The sequence below is a fragment of the Camellia sinensis genome, unplaced genomic scaffold (genome assembly GCF_055761805.1).
Source record: "Camellia sinensis isolate YWXY unplaced genomic scaffold, ASM5576180v1 Unanchor14, whole genome shotgun sequence".
Taxonomy (NCBI): domain Eukaryota; kingdom Viridiplantae; phylum Streptophyta; class Magnoliopsida; order Ericales; family Theaceae; genus Camellia; species Camellia sinensis.
The window spans coordinates 4,133,642-4,154,073 of record NW_028129020.1 but is presented as its reverse complement, the minus strand read 5'-3'; the positions used below and the strand labels follow the sequence as shown (position 1 = coordinate 4,154,073).

Below are 20,432 nucleotides of genomic sequence, written 5' to 3'. Positions count from 1 at the left end.
ATACGAGTTTTTTTTCCATCATATGGCCAATGCTCATCAACGAGTGAACCAGATAGGCAGGTTGCGAGTCAATGGAATGGAGTTCTCATCCTCAAAGGACATCAGGGCAAGCATAACGCGCTTTTATGAGCATTTATTTTGGGATGATTGGGACACTTAGAGACTAAGCTTGAATGGATTACTTTTGATGTCATTTTTGAAGTGGATTGTGTTCTGTTAGAGAGACCATTCACAGAGGATGAGGTGTTCAGGGCTTTGCAAAGTATGCCTAAGGATAAGGCTCCTGGGCCTGATGGGTTTTCTATTCCCTTTTTTCAGCACTGTTGGAGGGTGGTGAAGGTGGATGTGGCGGCTATGTTTGAGCAGTTTTATCAGATAGTGCAATTTGAGAAAAGTCTTAATGCGACGTTTGTTGCTATGATCCCAAAGAAATGAAGGGTAGAGGATATTCGGATTTTCGGCCTATTAGCCTTTTGGGTAATGTTTATATGTTATTGGCCAAGGTTTTGGCGAATCGACTTCAAGGTGTGTTGGATGGGATGGTATCCGAGTCCCAAAACACTTTTGTGGGTGGTCGGTATATTTTAGACGCAGTGTTAGTGGCTAATGAGTGTATAGATTCAAGGCTACGGTAGGAAAATGATGGGATTATTTGTAAATTAGATATTGAAAAGGCATATGATAATGTAAATTGGAAGTTTCTTTTGTATGTGATAGAAATGGTGGGCTTTTGGGAAAGACGGATGCGTTGGGTTCAGTTTTGTATCTCCACGGTGCAAATGTCGGTGTTAGTCAATAGATCCCCGGCTGGTTTCTTTCTTATACTTTGGGGGTTACGGCAGGAAGATCTGTTGTCCCCGTTTTTGTTTATTTTGATTATGGAGGCGCTAGGGCGGCCGTTATCAAGGGCGGTTCAAGGTGGCTTGTTGAAGGATTTTAAGGTGGGAACGGATCTATCTACTCTGGTGGTATATCATTTTTTTTACATGGATGATGCCCTTATTTTCTGCAACGTGGATCCAGATCAGATTGTGTATTTGAGGTGTGTGTTGTTGTGCTTTGAGGTAGTTTTGGGGTTACGGGTGAATCTAGAAAAATCTGAGTTAATTCCAATTGGTGAGGTGGATAGATTACCAGTCTTGACAGTTATTTTGGGGTGTAAGGTGACCTTTCTATCGGTTTCTTATTTGGGCCTACCTTTAAAGGCTTCATTCAAGGTGAATAGGGTGTGGGACGGGATGATGGATCGTGTACAACGATGGTTGGCGGTTTAGAAGAGGCAGTATTTATCCAAAAGGGGGCACCTCACACTGATTAAAAGTGTTTTGTCAAGCATCCCGACTTACTTTATGTCCGTTCATGTGATTTCGGTGTCAATGGTAAAGCAGATTGAGAAATTACAAAGGGATTTCCTGTGGGGTGATGAAGAGGCAATTACTCATTATCATTTGGTGGCTTGGGATTAGATTTGTAAGCCTAAGGAGAAAAAGGGTTTAAGGGTTCGCTATCTGACTGTGTTTAATATGGCTTTGTTGGGGAAGTGGTTATATGGCGTTTTGTGGGGAAGAGAGATCGTTTATAGAGGAAGGTGGTAATGGTGAAGTTTGGTTTAGGCCGAAGTGGTTGGTGTTCGGGAAGAGTAGGCCAATCCCATGGTTGTGGAGTGTGGAAGGGGATTTGGTTAGCGTAGGAGGATTTTAGAAGAGGGCTCGGTTGAAGATAGGGATTGGGGACTGCGCTCGGTTATGGCATGACAGGTGGTGTGGTGAGCTTTCTCTAGAATTGACACTTTTATACAAGTGGTTTAGAGATTGAAAGATGCATTTAGAAACCATTTTTGAAAATTTTGAAATTTTGGAAATTTTATAGACCGCCTGAGCGGACAAATTATTGCTCGAGCACACATTGAAGGCTTCCAATACTTTTGCAATCTTTACATACCGCTCAAACGACCAGAAGTTTGCTTGAGCGAACAACTCTTATCAGCATATTTTGGAAAAGTTGCATTTATTTCATATTTTCAATCTCATCTCTTCTCAAGCATTCTTAAGCAAGAATTATGACTCAATGAAGATTGATAAGCTAGCAATCAACATAAATTAGTCGGTTAAGGAATAAGCCATTAATTTAATAATGATTGATTAAGAAGCCAAGTAAGAAATCGGTCTATTTGGAAAAAGACTTAGTAATGAAAGAATAATAAAAGAATATGTGAAATGAGAACCCGATTCATTTGAATAAAGAAAGAATAAGCCTAGTAGAACTTCAGATTATTTTGACAGATAAAAACAAGAGAAGTCAAGTTTGATCAAGGAAGTGATGTTGTGTTTCAATGTGTATATGTTAGATGTTTGTGTAGGTCACACGTTAACGTCTGCTTGATCTATCTGATCTGCTTCTTAAACTATCTATGAGTAACAACTCTGTAAAGCTATGTTTGATTATAAGTATTTTTTGATTGAAATGATATGATCTATTTTTTGAAATTCTATTTTATGAATCATGAATGAATGTCCATTTTTTCTTAAATGTATTTATGGCATCCTTAGTTCACATGGCCCTCGTCCGAGGGTAACAATACCGTGACTTATGTTCATGTGCCTCTCGCCCGGGGGTAACAATATTGTGGCCAATATGCACGTGGCCCTCACCCGGGGGTAACAATACCGTGGCTTATGTTTATGTGACCCTTGTCTGGAGGTAACAATACCAAGGCCTATGTTCACGTGGCCCTCACCTGGGGGTAACAATACCATGGCTATTTGTGTACAAAGATGTTGACCTTTATGGTCGTTGATACCGACTATACATGTGGGTCTTTTGACCAATTTGATCTGTTAGCTAATGGATGTACCACATATAACTGTTCACAAATCTAAATATGTATACGAATATGTTTCTAACATAAACTCTGATTTCTGAATTTGTGATGAACATCATTCATAAATCCTTTACCTTGTTGTTATTCACTGGGCTCTAACTCACTGTATTATTTATGTATGTAGATGATCAGGCGTGTGACCAGGCTTAGAGGCTTCTGCCTAGCCTCTGTCTTGTCAGCCAACCTATCTGCCTCCCGTAGAGGTTCCGAATATGTCAAGTGGTCATGGCTATGTAATTAAAGTTCAAGTTTTTGTTTATTCTGTAATTAGGGCTACGTCCCTTTTCGTCTTATCCATACAAATGTGATATTGTAAGGGTGATGCACGATATATATATAGAAATTTTAAATTTTTTTTGTCTCATATATGTATGCACAGCTCAATGGACATTTCATATTTGTTATTTGCTTCCACTAGCCCCTAATAATCTGATTTTTTATTTAGAGGCCTTCGGTAATCTATGGATTACTGGTCGGTTACGATGCTAAATCTATAAGGGTGGGTTTGGGTCGTAGCAAGGTGTCTCGCCGTGAGAATATGGCTCGATGGTTAAAGACATTAAGACTCTAGTACAACATCATTGTCTGGCTTTTGGTGCCATAGGAAAGCTAATAGTGCCGCCCACTGGTTCGCTCGTGCGGGGTTAAGAGGTTCTCTTCCAGTTAATTGGATGGTCAACCCTCTCCCTGAGCTTGTTTGCTTTGTTTCCTAGTAGATGCTTGTTTGCTCTGTTTATGTTTCCTTGTAGCTTGGCTGGGTTATTGTTTATAAAATTTTTGGCATTCAAAAAAAGAAAAAAAGAAATATGTTGGTTTGATTTCAATAGATAGTTATCTTGTTGAACAAATTGTGTCATTTTGGCTTAAAGAAATTAGAGTTTGGACTTAATGGCCCAAAAGATTAAAAAATAGACCTATGACTTAAGTACCCAATTATATTCAATGAGATTACTCCCTAATTGTGATGTCCTGGGTCATTGACCCGATTTGATTATGCTTTTTCAAATTGTTTGTCTAGTTGTCTTAAGTGTCGTTTGACATGTCGGTGTTGTGAATTGATTCTTGTTAAATCGACTTAACATTTTCCCGAGTTAGAAAATTTGAGTTTTAGGCATTAGAACGGAGACAAATAGTGTGGACACCTTAGGAACACTTTTGTGCTACCAGGTGGTCCCTGCACATGCGGCCAGGAGGGCCCACATGTACGGATAGGTGTAGTAGAAAAATTTGATTATGGGCATGGGCTCACATGTGCGGAAGGCTAGGGTCGCACGTGCTGGGAGTTGCGTCGCACGTACACCAAGGAAGAGTCACCACCTGGCATACATTGCAGAAAACCACACATGCTCCAGGGGGGCACTGCACATATGGAAGAGGCAACCGCATATGCAGCCAAGGGCTCTACAAGTGCGGGGTTCTATGTTGTAGCGTCGAATTTTGGACCCATTTTCACCCAAATCTGATCCCTCCTCTCCTTTTTGAGTCATTTCTCACCACACTCTCTCTAACTCTCTTTTTCTCTCTTTCCTTTCCCATTTCTATATAAAATTTTACAAACACTTCCATCCTAACAAATCCATCAAGTTTTGGAACCTAGTTCTCAAGGGCATCGTTTTAGTCGAAGTAGATCAATTTTCCAGTGACGTCAAATTTGGGGCTTTTCTCTCTTTTCCTCCTCTAAGCTTTGAGGTAAGAATTTTCTTAACGTTGTGTATGTATTTTAACTCTTTTATTTGCAATTTTGATAGTTATAACTATTTTGAAGATTAGAATTTTGTTAAAATTATATTTAATGCACAAAAAGAGGAGAAATTATTGAATATCTTACCAAATTTTCAATTGTTTGCTTAATATGGTTGTGGGACAATTAAATTTAAGAAATTTACTTTACGATGAGAAACCCCAAATTTTTTTCATAAACCATAAAATATTGAGATTTGAGAAATTGGTTTTGTGTTTGAGAAATTATCGAATTCTCAGAAAATTATGAGCATTTGTTGTGTTGAGAAAAGAATATCGGGAATTTGAAATATCACTCCTATTTTTGGAATTATTAAGAATGTTGAATTATGCTCTATATATTGCCTAAATTAGAATCCATTAAAATAGAGATAATTATTTTGGTAACAAGTGGAGGGTTGTATTGACGTGTTATAGAAATTTTATGTGAACGAGGTAAATTGAAACATTTACAAGCCATGCATATCATTGAACATTCACATGATTTTCTGAATTTAATTTATTTCTATTTTGAAAAATGCATTGTGAATTTTTGAAATTATTAAAAACAATTGAAATGTATTTAGAAAATGGGGTAAATACATTGGTAAATTTGGTTAAGGATTATAATTGTTGAGAATTAAATTGGCTTTAGGTCCACGATGAAAGTTCTAAAATATGTGCGGAGTAGGTTTTGATTTTCTTCTAGTTAAAAGCCAGTAAATTGGTTTTAATAGTGCTCAATGAGACTATTTGCAGACGTATTTATTGCCCTTATTTTATCGAAAAGAATGTTTGATTTGTAATGGTTTTTGAACAAGTGCATTGTATGGGTTTTGGCATGGTATTTGATTTGCATTCACTTCATGATATTGTTAAATTTCATGCACTTCATTAAGATTATATCTATTGAGCTTTATGATTATCCCTATGTGGAAAATTATTTTCAGGTGCTGATGGTGTGCCTCAAGGTGATGGCCATGAAGGATTTTGGAGCAGGAGGATTTTGGAGCACAAGGCTCATTTATGTTTCTTATTTTGTATCGCCAAGGGCTTGTATGTTTTAGGATGTAAAATCCACTTTTGACGTAACCCGAGCAAGACCTTGGAACTTGTAGTCTTTAAGGCATAAATTTGTATTTATTTAGCCTTTATTATCATGGTCACATGCTATAGATTCATATCATAGGAATGATGAATGTATTAGCGCAAGTGATCCTATTTTGTAAATCTGTAGATGAAACTCATAAATGAAATATAGGGATTTTAGTATGAAATGACCATTGAATTGTTAGCTTCCGCATGAATAATGAATTGAATGTGAGTTATATTTGTTAGACCGGGTTTCAGTATTTTGTGGATGTTACACCAATAGAAAAAAGTTTTCTCCAACTCAGGTTGTAAGAACTCCTAGATCTCAAATGATGTGACATCTAATGATTGGTTAACGGATTAAATAGTTATTTGTTATTTATTTTAGGTAACTTATGTATTTTTTTGTAATTAAATTTTTATCTAAAAATATATAATTCAATTTTGATAATTTTTAGATGATTTATCACCTGAATTTTTTGTTTCACGATCAAATTGTTCCACAATTGTATTACACTATTAAAACCCGATGAAAATCTGTCTACATTGGGCAATATTGTGTGATAAAAATATGCAAAAAGTTCAATGAAAAAAAAAACACAAAAAAATGTCATTTTTCATTATTACTTGTTTTTGACAATAAAATTTCAGAGTTGTTCACAAATATAAAAAAAGTTACTAAGGACAAAAAAATAAAATAAACAAATTCAAAAATTAAAACAAACATAATTTTTGTTGCGAAACGGTTTGATCCTACAAAAAATAAATAAATAGAATAAAAATCAGCTGATGAATTATTCAAAAATTGTAAATATTAAATTTTATATTTTTAGATAAAGATTTAGTTACAAAAAAAAGAAGATAAATAAGTTATTTAAAATAAATAAGATTCCAAATATAAGTTTCCTTAAATTGTACAATCTCTTAACCAATTATTATTATTATTATATATAAGATGCCACGTTACTTGGATTGTAGAAATTCCTCCATGCTAGGTTGGAGGAAACCTTCTCCCCTTGTTTAATTGTTCAGTGTCTAAAATCACAATGTTTACTTTAATAATACTCATTTAATTCTCAAAGTGAAGAATAAAAGGGTAAAATTATTAAATTATGTGTAATTATAATATACATACATATATATATATATATATACAGTAAGTGCACAGTGGACTAAAAGCTCGAATAGAAGCTTTTCATGAAAAAAATTCACTGAGAAAGTGGAAGATTCTCTATTGCCCTAAACCAAAAGGATGAAAGAAATGAAAAGAGAAAGAATATAAAGACAGGATCTGTACAGAAAAATTAAAATATATCAACTAAAAAGTGGCAAAAATAAATTTTTAAGGGAAAAGAAAACAATCAACAGACTAGTATGTTATTATGTGCTTACAGACTACAAAGTCATGAATTCCTTGAAAAACATTCTGTTAGTTAGGAAACTACTCTGAGAGGAGAGTTGAGGAGAGAGTGCAGTACAGATTGCAGCAAGATTACCAGAAGTAGTAGGTATCTCTATACATCCACCGAAGTAACCCCCATCCAAGAAGGCTTGACACTTTTATACCTGAGTTGAGAATCTCTGAAAGGGATATATATATATACATAATGGAAGTGTCAAACATTGTCTGGCCAGAACTCCCTGAAAAAGGCCCGCTCAAATTCCTTCTCTCGCAAATGCTTTTCAAACTCTTGCATTTTCTTCACCCTTTTAGACATGGCCTTTGCTTTCTTTCCAGAACACACCTAACATGAGTAGTGACATCATTAGCAAGCAATGACACAAAAAAGGTTGAAGCAAGAGTAATTTAGGGGCCATATACAGATGGCGGTAGTAGTAAATGGGTACTCCAAGACTACAATACAAGTATACATCAACACAAAGGGTCCAGCCCAGGTACACAATTATATGCTAAAAGTAATGATGTTCTCTCTCTCAACCTATCATTGCCCTCCAGCCAGTTTAGCATTGACAGTGATTTGTCTAGCAGGAATTGTGTGGAAGGTTGCACTCACTCTCATTTTCTTGTTGAAACGACACAGTAAGGATTGCGCCATTTTTTCTCATACTGTGGCAAACAACAAACTTCAACAACAAAGATGAGTCATCACCAGAAGAATTAAGGAACTAAACAAAAGGAAGACGCCAGAAAGACACCTCTAAGGCAAAATGAGCAGCACTTCCACCCTAAAACCATAACAAGTCACACCAATCCATACAGACGAACTCGACAACCATGGACTCGTTAAAAATGCTAGAAGAATGGATTGAGCTTTGGGTAAAATCATTGACAATCTCAAAGAAAAAATCCAAAAGTTGCAGGAACAACTTGAAAAGAAAAAGGCGCCAGAGCCCCGCAAGACCAAGGAGAGAGAGTAGAAGGGCGTTGGCAATCATGCCAATGAGAGTGTTACAAGGGTTCAAAGTCACTAGAGATGAAATGGAGAGCAATCCAAACTATAGACAAGAAGCAAAAATCAGAGCACAACGCAAAACTCATAGCCGGTTGAATAGAAGTAGTCCAACCAAGATCCAACCAAGACGTAGAAACATTGCACAAAGAGTGCAGATTCCAACCTAGGGTCATGATAGATAAAGTCTAAAGACAATCTCAGAATGTGGTTGGTTGGATCATCTTGAATGAATGAAGGTAACACAACCAAAGGCATAGACCAAAGGGATATCAAGCAAATCTCTGCTTCTTCCCCATCTAAGGAGATAGAAAGAGAATCCTCACCAAGGAAGTTATTCCCTCCAAAGTTTACCACGTACTATGGGAAGTCAGACCCAGTGAGCCACATTTTGGCACTAAAAACAAATGATGGCCCTTTGGGAACCAAGCATTAATGCGTACTATGTTCCCTTCTAGTTTGGGAGAGGTGGTTCTCAAATGGTTCCACAAATTGACACCGCGATCTATCTATAGATGGGATCAACTAGTAGAAGCGTTACATCAAGGTTTACTACCAACAAGCACCCCGGAAATCGATGTCAGTGAGCCTAGGGAATATGCTCGAAGGTACAGGGAGGCTTATAATGAAATTGTGCACTACATAAACAGTTAGCTATTGCATCCTTCAAAATCGGCCTCTCACCACAGAGTAAGTTATCAGTCTTTGACTAAGCAGGCTTCATCTAGCATGGCTGACCTCATGCAGATGATCAAAATACTAAAGTGGAGCAAGATATTAGCTAAGCAGAGGTACGAGTCATGTCCCCAACAAGAACAAACAATAAGGAATCAGAGAAAGAGCAGGGAGGCTAAAAGCAACACAGATGAAGCATGGGAATGACCAGAAGACTTGTCAGGAAATCAACATTGTCTTCAAGGAGCCTATTGACAAGATCCTTGACCAAATAAAAGCTCACCCGTATTTCCAATGGGCTTAAAAGATGTTCGGGGATCCCAGAAGGAGAATCCAGACTCTCCAATGTGCCTACAAGAAAAAGAAAGGTCATCTCACTAAGAACTACCAAAATCTAAAGTGCCACTTGGATAATGCACAGAACCAAACAGAGGTTCAATTCCAATTGGGGTCATAAATATGACCCATGGACTCATAGACTCCACATAGAGGTGGGCAAAGGCCTAGTGGCCTGCCCACCCACCCATCCTGCATTTTTTAGGGCTTGGGATTAATATTTAAGCCCATTGGGTAGGATAGGGCATGGTTGGGCTGGGCTGAACTTTTAGGCATGTTAGGCTTGGGAATAGTCCTTGAGCCAAACCCGGCCCAAGCTAACCCAATTATTAATATATTTTAAATTACAAATATATCCCTTGAGGTTTGCTTAAAATATGAATTGCCCCCTATGATTTTAGAAATTACAAATACCCCTTTATCATAATTTTTTATTTAACAAAATTAATAGAAAAAAATGAAATTCCTAACTACTCTCCTATACAACAATTAAATTACTTGAATTGTTAATTGAAATATATTTCTGACATCATTAAAATTTGTTAATTGAATTGATGAATTATTAATAAAATTGGTCATTTGTTAGGCAATTAGAAACTTGAAGAGCGGGATGTAATTTCTAGAACCGCAATAGGTAATCTGTATTTTAAATAAACATCAGGGGGTGTATTTGTAATATACAATTTGGGTTTATTACACAGACCTTCCCTGAGGTATTTGACAACTACAAAAACCTCCCTTGTAGTTTCTGAAATTACATTAACCTCCCTTACTTTTACTGACAATATACAAAAACCTCTCCTTCATTATCTAACTGTTGAATAAGATAACAAAATTTCTTATGTCAACAAATTTTAATTTCAAAATTCCAAAAATGCCCTTATTCTCTTACATCATTCGTTGTCACTACAACCAAACATCTCACAACAGTATATTATTTTGACAACCAAACAACCATCTTCTTCCTCTTTCCCACATCCACCGTTCCAATAAATCCACCACCATCTTTGTCACCCACCCCATTACCTCCACCATTATTACAAAGCCACCATCTCTTTGTCACTTGTTGGCAAGCCACAAATCATACTTTGGTAAGTTAGATTCCTTACTAATATATATATATATACATATAGATGTAGATATATACACAAAAAAAATAAAAAATAACAGAGAGGCTGAGTATTGAACAGAGCAAATAAATATGAATTTTGAAGATATTATATAGATTTATATATATGCCTGTGCATATGTTTGAGATGCAAAGAACAAAAAACAAAATAAAATAACAATAAAGGCTAGGACATATATATATTAAATCTGATTTGTAAATATTTTATATGATTGAATCTAATTTGAACATATATATATATATATAATGTGAAGCATAGAGCTACAAAATAGAGACCCAAACCCATTGCATTGTTGTCCAAATTGTAAAGTGAAGCAGAGTTCTACATCGTCACCAAAAATCAACCCACTGCTCATTTATAGAATATGAATTAATTGTTTTTGCAATATTAACTAATTGAATGGAGTGAGGGTGAGTGACTGGATAATGGAACTATGGAGTGACTTAGAGAGAGGACATGGTGAAGTTTAGAGAGAGAAGGGGCCAGGTGAAGAAGATGGGGGAATTGGATTGTGTGTGGTGAAGTCAATGACAAGGGAGGAATGTTTATTTTGAATTTTTTATAGGAGGGTATCTTTGTCGTTTTAGTGGCAATGTTAACACTGTTGGTAGACAATTCTGATAGGGGAGATCAGTGTAATTTTAAAAACTACAAGGGCAGTCTCTATAATTGCCAGATACCTCAAGGGAGGTATGTGTAATTAACCCTACTTATTATATTATTAATATGCGTATATAATTTACTAGTAATTTTTGTTTAAAATAAAATAATATCCTAAAAAATACACCAACACAGCTTTGACTTAGGATAAATGGACAATAACTAAATATCTCTTCATCCTACCACCAGTGATGAGGTTCCCATCTGAAAGAGGGGTGGACAAAATTCAATGAGACCAACTCACCTTGCTTTCTAGCCGCGCTAAAGAACAACACCATGACAGAACATTTGAGAACAACAGAGGTGCCCAATCAACCAATCTTGGAAGATGTAGGAGCACAACCCACCAAAAAAGTGGAGGAGAATTTGAAGAGATTCCAAATAGATCAAAAGCATGCCAACAAGCATTTTTTATCAGCATATCACAGAGTGCTAGAATGACTTGGTAAGCAAGCAACCACTTATGTAGGCGCCTATGCTATTTCTTTCTTCTTTCTTTTTTAGTTTAGTGATAGTTAGTCATGATGAGGAACAAGAGCTCATTTCCTTCTTTAAAATTTAGAGGCCTTTGCTTGGACACCATATGGTATGCCTGGGATAGATCTAATTTTATATGCCATAAGTGGAGTGTGGATCCCAAGCATAATTCCAAGGTGTAGTGGAGAACATCATTCGTTGTCCAACAACATGCAAAAGCAACCATTGAAGAAGTCGAACGGCTATTGGAGGTAGGTGTTATTCAAGAAGTCTATTATCCTAAATAACTAACATTGAGGTCTTCAAGAAAAAGAATGGCGGGTGAATGGTTTAAGTAAACTTTACAAGTCTTAATAAAGCATATTCAAAAGATAGCTTCCCACATTCCAAAATCGATCAATTCGTGGATGTTACTGCATGACAAAGGTGGTAGAGATTTTAAACAAATATAGACTAAGAAGTATGGACACAGACACATGACATGACGCAAATATGACACGGACATGCCGACATGACAATTTTTAAAAATACAGGATACGACACGACACGTGAGGGACACACACATAATATATAATTTTATATATTTATTATATGTCATATATATGAATATGTCATTCTAAAACAATAAATAAATGCAATATAAAACTAATTTCTATAAATTAACATTATTTTTCTTTTATCATAAGTTATTTTGTTTAAACGTATAATTAATTTTGTGTGTCTAATCAATGGACACGTGTGTTTAAGCAATGGACACGTATGTCCTCCAAGTGTCCAAAGAGTGTTCGAATCTAAATTCTATTTTAAAAAATAAGACATGTTTGGATGAGTGTAGTCAGACACATGTCGGGAAAGTGTCTAACACAGACACGCCACCTTTTTTGAAGTGTCCGTGCTTCTTAGGATATAGAGGATACCACCAAATAACCATGTATGCCCCTGATAATGAGAAAACAATTTTTATCACTCCACAGGCATATTTTGCTACAAGGTGATGTCATCCGATTTGACAAGCATAGCTACAAACCAACATCTAAAAATGAAGATGTTTCAAAGTTTGATATGAAACACCATGAAAGTATATATTGACGACATGGTGATCGAGCACTTTTCTTCCCAAAAAAAAAATTATGAGGATCTTCTAAGGTAGATCCCTCCTGTTCCTATCAAAGAGTGAGTCGACCATCATGCCGACATGAAGAAATCATTTGACATGCTTAAAGCCTACAAATTAAGGCTTAATGCATCAAAAATGTGCCTTTGGCATCGGGTAAAGAAAATCTTTAGTTTACCCGGCCACACATTGAGGGATAGAAGCTAATCCAAACCAGATAACAACAATAAAGGAAATAAAAACCCCAAAGATAGCCAAATCCATAAGTTAACGAGGATGACGACTGCACCAAATAAATTCATTAGCAAGTGGTCAAATAAGTGATGACCATTCATCTAGCTTCCGAAGAAGAAGAATCAGCTTCAATGGATTGGGGAGTGTGATAGTGTTAGAAGAACTAAAGACATGCTTACCTTACCCTCCATTACTCTCTACACCCCAAGATGGCAAGGAGTTGTACCTATACTTATCTAAAAACAACAAACCCCGTCCGGTAACACTTATTGGCAGTTTTTTTAGCTTAAAAAATATTTTCTTTTGAGTGTTATACTTTGGTAAAACTTTGGAAGTTTGTAGCTTATTTGTTTTTTAAGCTAAAAAGGCTCAAAGTAAAGTTAAAATGTAAACTTTTTCTAAGCTCATTTTGGGATATTTTTTAGCTAGTTTTTTTTTTTTATATAAACCAAACTCCAAATTTTACCAAATAGAGCTACAATCTGACAAGGAAAATGGTGTTAGAATACCAAATTCCACCTTGGACTCACAAGGGGGATAAAAGTGACATCTAAATTTTAAAAATCCAACAATAGTATAGATAAATATATCATCTCCCTAATAGAATCACAGTAACTTTATTGTCCTATGATGTGATTCCACATCAAAAATATACCTCTCAACCCTCTTCCAGTTGCCTCAATTAAATCTAAGCAAATAACAGAACATATCATAATATGAAGCAAAAAATGTATCAAAACCTTTAATGAGATAAAGAAACAAAAATATAGACATAGACAGTAACACCAAGCTTGTTAGCCCAGTAGCTGAGGCAAGCATAAATTTGTTTATCATTAATGTTTTCCTTGCAATGAAAAACCTAGCTTGTTACTCGAAGTCAAGTTCTTCCAACTAGTGCTGCCTCAAAAGTCAAGTTATTGCTGATTCATACTACATAGACCTCTTTCCTCCTACGGCACACTCTACAAGTTTTGCTAATGAAATAGCAGGTTGTTTAATATCAACCCGCCAGAAAATTGTCATGCACGATCTACATTATCCCTCCTCTTGCAAAGATAATAGCAATCATCTTGAAGTATAGTTGGCAATGTCACTTTAATTAGGCCACCTCTATCAAGCAAACTTGGGCCTTCTAACTCTGCATTTATTCTAATGAATTACTCATGCAGCCCGCCATCAAGTTCCACATTTATTTGTCTTTTAACAATAAGAAAGTCTAAGTAACGTTTAAACTAGTCGTCTATTTGTTCAACCCTCCAAAACAAAAATTCCTTATACTACTAAAACATATCCGAAAATCATGTAGTTAAGATTGCCAAAATGGATATATAGATAGGCTACTCCATAGACCCTCTAGGGAGTATTGCCCCATAGCAACCACAGCACATCAGCAGGGAACCCCACCGCACAACCGCACATACGTCGAGGCCAAAACTAAGGCTCCCCGCATGTTCTGGGCGTTAAGAAGTATGTTTAACCCCAACAAGGGACTATGGAGACTTTAACCCAGTCTTTGAGCGAGGAATTCGCAGGCCTTACCACTGAACCAACCCCCTGTTGGTTAAAAAATCATGTAGTTGGCATACTACAAACATACCTTTTGAGTCTTGACCAATGAAATACATACCCTTCAACCAGACATCTAAAAGAAGTGTATCTAATTGGTGACAACTTCAAAGAAATCGAAATTGGATCTTTTATAAACTTCAACCAGACATCTAGTAGTTCCCACAAGCATTAATTCAAGATCATTGTTTTGACTTGGATATTTTATAAAGTGAACAGTCATCAGCAAACAATGAATGAGGTATTTGACTAGTTATTTTACTCCATTGAGCTTCATTAACTTTTCTCTATGGTTATTTGCTCTTCAAGGAATTCCACATCAGCACTCCACTGTGAGCACTTTATTGGTTTTGTTTCATGATCTGCTAAAAATCTTTGTTAGCTTTCTAAGCTCTATGGTTATTTATTCATTTTATTTCATCATATTCCTAAAAAATCTATCTTATTTAATCAATGAAAGAAAAAACAATTGAACCAACAACTGAATAAAACAATGAAACTATAAGAGCAAATGGAACTTACTTTGTCCGGTTTCCTATCAGAAACAGGATGTTCAGAATTTTCCAAATGCTGTGGTTTCTTCTTAACTTTTTCTGCTCCCAATCCACGCTTATTCTTCTTAAAATAAGCCTGTACAGGCTCCAACCTGCCCTGTATATGAATGGACTAATTACGTAAACATAGAGATAGTACTACACAATAAAAAGGCTTTAACTTCAGAAGGATAAGCTATGATGCACTGCAAATCAAAATAGGAAATAATAACACATAGAAGATTAAACAAGAATGAAATTTCCATACAATCTAATCAGGATACTGCACCTTGGTAACTTTATTACTCATATTTTCCTACTTATGGATCACAAAATTTATTATATAATTGAATCTGCTTCACATGCTTTCAACCAATGTTATTAAAAGCGCGCCTAGGCATGCGCCTAGACCCAAGTCCCATCCAAGCCCAAGGTTTGCGCCTTGTAGTGTTCCAGGCCAGACGACTTCGATAAGGTGCGACTTCGATAAGGTCCCATCCAGGCCCAAGGTTTGTGCCTTGTATTGTTTCAGGCCGAGCGACTTCAATAAGGCGCGCAACTGGTCCAGGGCCCAAGGCTTGCGTCTTGAGGGCTTTTTTGTTTGTTGCTTTAATTGTTTTGTTTAAAATCTAACCATTGATTTAATATGATCTAGCTACAGAAGATCCCTACTCTTATTACGCATGCCAATACATTGGGTATTCAACCCCAAATTAATGATAGAAGAAAAATTAGCCTTAATTTCTAATATCTGAAGAACACTTTATTGCTGCATGCCTTCATTATTTAGTCCAGCAACTCCAAAAATTCTTCTTCACGTTGTTGTCTTCTTCTTCTTTTCTTACTTTCTGTCTCATTCTCTTCTCTTCTTCTTGTCCATGTTGTTGTCTTCTTTACTTCTCTTCTCTACATTGCTATCTTCTTCTTCACATGGTTGTGATGTTGTTGCCTTCTTCTTCCATCTTCTCATACTTATTCTCCGATCTCCTTTTCTTTCTCATTATTCTTTAGACTGATCTATTTTTTACCCCTCTTGTTATTCTTCTTCTCCTCTCTTTTTATTTATGTTTTATGTTAAATTTTGAAATATTGATCATTTGTCAAGGTTAAAATAGTAGTGTTTGTTAGTATTTATATTTTTAAATGTTATTTCATTTTACTTATGTTGAATCCTAAATTATTTGCTTATATTAAATTATATATTTTTTGTACGTACAAGGTGCGGCTCACTTCGGTGAAGCCTGCACCTCGCCTTGCACCTTGAGCCGAGGCCCCAAGAGACCTTGGCACCTTGGTGCACCTATCGCATTTAATAACACTGCTATCAGCATCATCATCCAAATGCATGAAAGACACATATTTGATTTATAAAAACAGGATCCTATTGAAAGAAAAAAGTAATAAGTTTTGATCCTATTGAAAAAAAAAGTAATGAGTTTTGATCCTATTGAAAGAAAAAGTAATAAGATGGGAAAGAGACACATAATATGTTCAACTACGTTTCTAATTAGAGAAATCTTGCCATCAAAGGAGTGGAAGTAGATGTGAATAACTTAATCTCAACATTTTCTATCTCAGTTCAAGTTGATTCATGTAATTCTTTCTATGGGTAAAAATCATTCTGCATGCCATGAGATATTACATGTTGACCAAAAGGTTTGCAGATGTACCAATGTGTTTCACATACCTAAAACATCATCATCCATGTCAAAGGTATGTGAAACACCTTTTTATGTCTTATAGGGTAAAAATCAATATTAGACAGACACGGAAATTACATTATCTAAAAGAGCACAGATAGGTTGCTCCTCAATTGGTGGTACAATTTCAATCAAAGAGTAAATCTAAATGGTATGCAAATTTATTGTTGAATATTAGCATATAATTTTGTTTTATTTTCATAGATAAAATCAAATATTTTTCTAAATAATGATTGGTGCTGAAATGATAATGAGAAAGCACAATAGAAGATAATTAAATATGTAAACTAAGATGGTTTTGAGTAATGGGATCCTAGTTGGGCAGCACTGTCTGCATTGCATGTCTGGCTTGCTAGATATATTGGTGATGGTTCGACAATGCTTCTTCTTTTGTTCCCTTAGATATGCTGATTTATCTGTCAAGAATTGACCAATGTCATATCAGAGACTTCAGTCTAAGGAATTGTTGCTATTCTTGCCAAATAGGATGGCCAGTTCTGAAAGCTGTTGGTTCTGGGCTATTTTGGGGGGTGTTAACGATACAGTATATTGGTTTGCAGGCCAACCTTGGAGCCTATTGAGATGAAAAATATTACCATTTTGAGAATCAAGGTAGAACTTAAGGTGGTGTTTGATAAAACTGAAAACTAAAAGCTAAAAATTAAAAACTGAAAGCTAAATGCCGCATTTTTTAAGCTAAAAAGCAGTTTGATAAAAATTAAGGCTGTGTTTGGTTGTATTCTCCAAACAAATTTCTACTCTATGTTTTGAGCGTGTTGTTCGTTTAGAGTTTTAAAAAACTAATCCCACACTTACTTACTTTTGAAAACTCTATCCAAGGTGGGAAAATTTGGGTTAACCGGTCGTCCTCCAGACATCCGGCCGGTTGACCGGAACAGTGCATATTTTTATTTTATTTTTTATTTTTTACATTTTAAATAAAAAAAATTTCGGAATTTTTAAATTTTTTTATGAGCTTTAAATAAAATTTTAAGTTGTGTGTTTGGTTACGAGTTGTAAGTTTTTGTATCAAATATCATATGTCATATCAAAAATTCCCCACTCAATTTAAAATTCTTTTAAAAACTCATTCACCAAACAAATTTTCCACACTCAAATCATAATTCTAAAACTCACAAACTCAAAATATAACTCAATTCTCAAATCATATTTAAAAAACTCTACCAAACGCAACTCAAGTGTTGAACTAAAATAGATTGTTTGATATAGACAAGATCAAATTTAAAAATTATTTTTTTTAAATTGTAACTTCCAATTTTTATATTGTAATAGTGGCGTCGACGGCACCAATAGCAATGGTGGTGGAGGTAAAAAGACAATGGTTATGGTGATGGTGAAGGGGTAATGTAGTAAAGATAAAAGGCGGTGGTGCTTATAGTGGTGGAATGATGGCAGTGGTTATGGCAATGGTTACGGATGTGAAGGGTAGTTGTAATGGTCGTGGAGAGGCGGTCGTAATGGCAATGACAACAGTAGTGGCGGTGGTGGTGTGGTGGAATGATGGTAGTGCCAATAGAACGATGACAATTGTGATGGAGGTTGTGGTAGTGATAGTGATAGTGATAGTGGTAATGGTAGTGGTAGTAGATTGGTGGTGATAGTAGCTGTAGGGGTGGTGGCGATAGCGAAGATGGTGGTAAGAGTGGTGGTGACGGTGGTAGTAGCAACTGTGGTGGCGGCAGCGGTGGCGGCACTAACTATGGTGGCGGTGGTGATAAGAGGGGTGATGGTGACGGTGGTAGGAGTGGTGATGGAAGCGGTGGTGAGGTTATTACCATGTATGTCGACACATATGTATTAGTTTTTATAACTTCAGTCAGAATTAAGTAGTTTTCAATCACCTAAAATTTTCTTAATTTGTAGCCTACATTTTAAGTGCTACTTTTGTAGTTATCAAAGGAGCTTAATGAATTTTCACCAAATACATTTAGTTTTAAATGCTGAATTAGGTAATCAAACATCAGCTAAAGCACACAACGTAAGTCTACTACAATCTATGCCTATGTTGTTTTCCAATCATTTCTCTGCAGTGCAGTGGTGGACACAAAACACTGGTTGATAATCAAATAATATCGCAAAGAATAAGCTTATTGATGAACTGGAAGTACAAACAATGGTTAACAAATATTTAAAAAAATTGGAATAAAAAGAAAAACGGTCGTTTCTAGATCAAAGTTTAAAAAAAGGAAAAAGAAAGAAAATAACACAAAGGAGGCGAGAGAGAGGAACCTGCTCAGAGATACCAAGACCTGTCCCTTCTTTCCAACCGTGCTTCTTCAGGAGCTGCCAGACAAATATAATCCAAAACCCCCACCCAGATCAGAATTAAGATTATTTACTGCTATCATGTTCATATACATACAAAAACGAAAAAGAAGAAGAAAGCGTGTGTATGAGTACTTCAATTTAAAACGAATTTTTTTTTTAAAAAAAAATATATATATATATAGAGAGAGAGAGAGTCGTATGAATAATTGAAATAGAATTACCAAACATATACGCATAAACCCAGAGGGAAAAAGGCAAAACCTGAAAGCCAATATTAGAAGAGTCGATGATGCGCGGTTCTGAAGAAGATGATGATGTCGAATCCCGACTACCACTCCCAACCCCCACGCCCACCCCCATGAATTCACCGCCCTTTACATCTCCCATTAGTAAAATACAGCAAGATTGAACAATGATGATTACACGAATTGGCTCGTGCAACCCTAGGCAAACCCTAGAGTAGTGTATTGGTTTTTTTTTTTTTTTTAATTTGATTACAAAAATTGTGAAGAGGAATTTTTGTTTTTTTGTAATTGATTTGATAAAAAAAAAAAAAAAAGTGAAATTATTATAATTTAAATATATCATTTTATTTATTTATTGTTTTAACTTATTCTATCTTTATTAATTATTTTAGTAAAAAAAAATAACTTGCCAAACACCCCATTAGTAGTAGACTAACGTTAACGTTAAGTCAATCTCGGTTCGGGTCAAGTCGGCACTGCATAAAAATGAATTTTGTGTTTATCTAAGTTAGTTTAGTCTTAATATTGGGCCTCTATATCTGTCCAAGCCCGGTTAAAAAATTAATTATAAATCTCAAATCCACTATTTGTTAAAAAAATAAATTATTCTATAATTAAATTTAATCACATATTATATTTCTTAAATAAATATATTGACATCATTATAAATTTAAAATGTTTGTGTATAAATTGAAATATTTCTTAACTAAATTCAATCACCTATCACGACAAATATGAGTTTCAATAAAATCAACAAAGATAAAATTTAGATCCTAACAAAATATATATTTTAATGTATTACAAATAAATAAAAAAATTAATTTAATAGTGTGCCGGGCTGAGACAAAATGGAAATATAAATCCCAAGCCCAATCCATTACCCATTAATATTTCAGCATAAAACTGTTGACTCAACCCGGTCCTACGGGCTAAACAAACTTCTCAAACCCTAGAAAAATAAGGCTAAATCGACGACTGTGTGGGCCAATGAGTTTATATCCACCCTTATTTTATATGATTTTTTTTTTTTTTGGTGAATACCTATTTTATATGGTCTATTACATATAATGGAAGCTATTAGAATATCTCCAACCATGTATCATTTATTTCACCAAATATGAGTAAAAACTCTATCCGATATTCAACTCTCCAACGAAGTACTGTGGGCTGTCATCAAAACACCAATTGACCGAGAAGACAACCAGGTGAAAGTCCAGCCGATTGACTGGCCAGTGTAATCAATCAATTTCGAAAATTCTTTTTCTCTCAATTCTTTTGCCATTTCTTTTTCCTATCATTAATTATTTTCCATTGCTTTTTGACTCCATTAATTATTTCCTTCCAAAAGATATGTATAAACAGATTAAACC

The 20,432-nt window shown here is 35.4% G+C and overlaps 1 long non-coding RNA gene across 1 annotated transcript; it reads right to left on the bottom strand.

Moving 5' to 3' along the window:
* Positions 1-6,984: 6,984 nt before the first annotated feature.
* LOC145814952 (uncharacterized) lies at positions 6,985-19,451 on the bottom strand. The gene is made up of 4 exons (XR_014358170.1): positions 19,079-19,451; positions 18,779-18,832; positions 14,818-14,946; positions 6,985-7,437 (listed from the first exon to the last, which is right to left on the bottom strand). It is a non-coding gene; the product is annotated as an uncharacterized LOC145814952 (long non-coding RNA).
* Between the last annotated feature and the right edge of the window lie 981 nt (positions 19,452-20,432).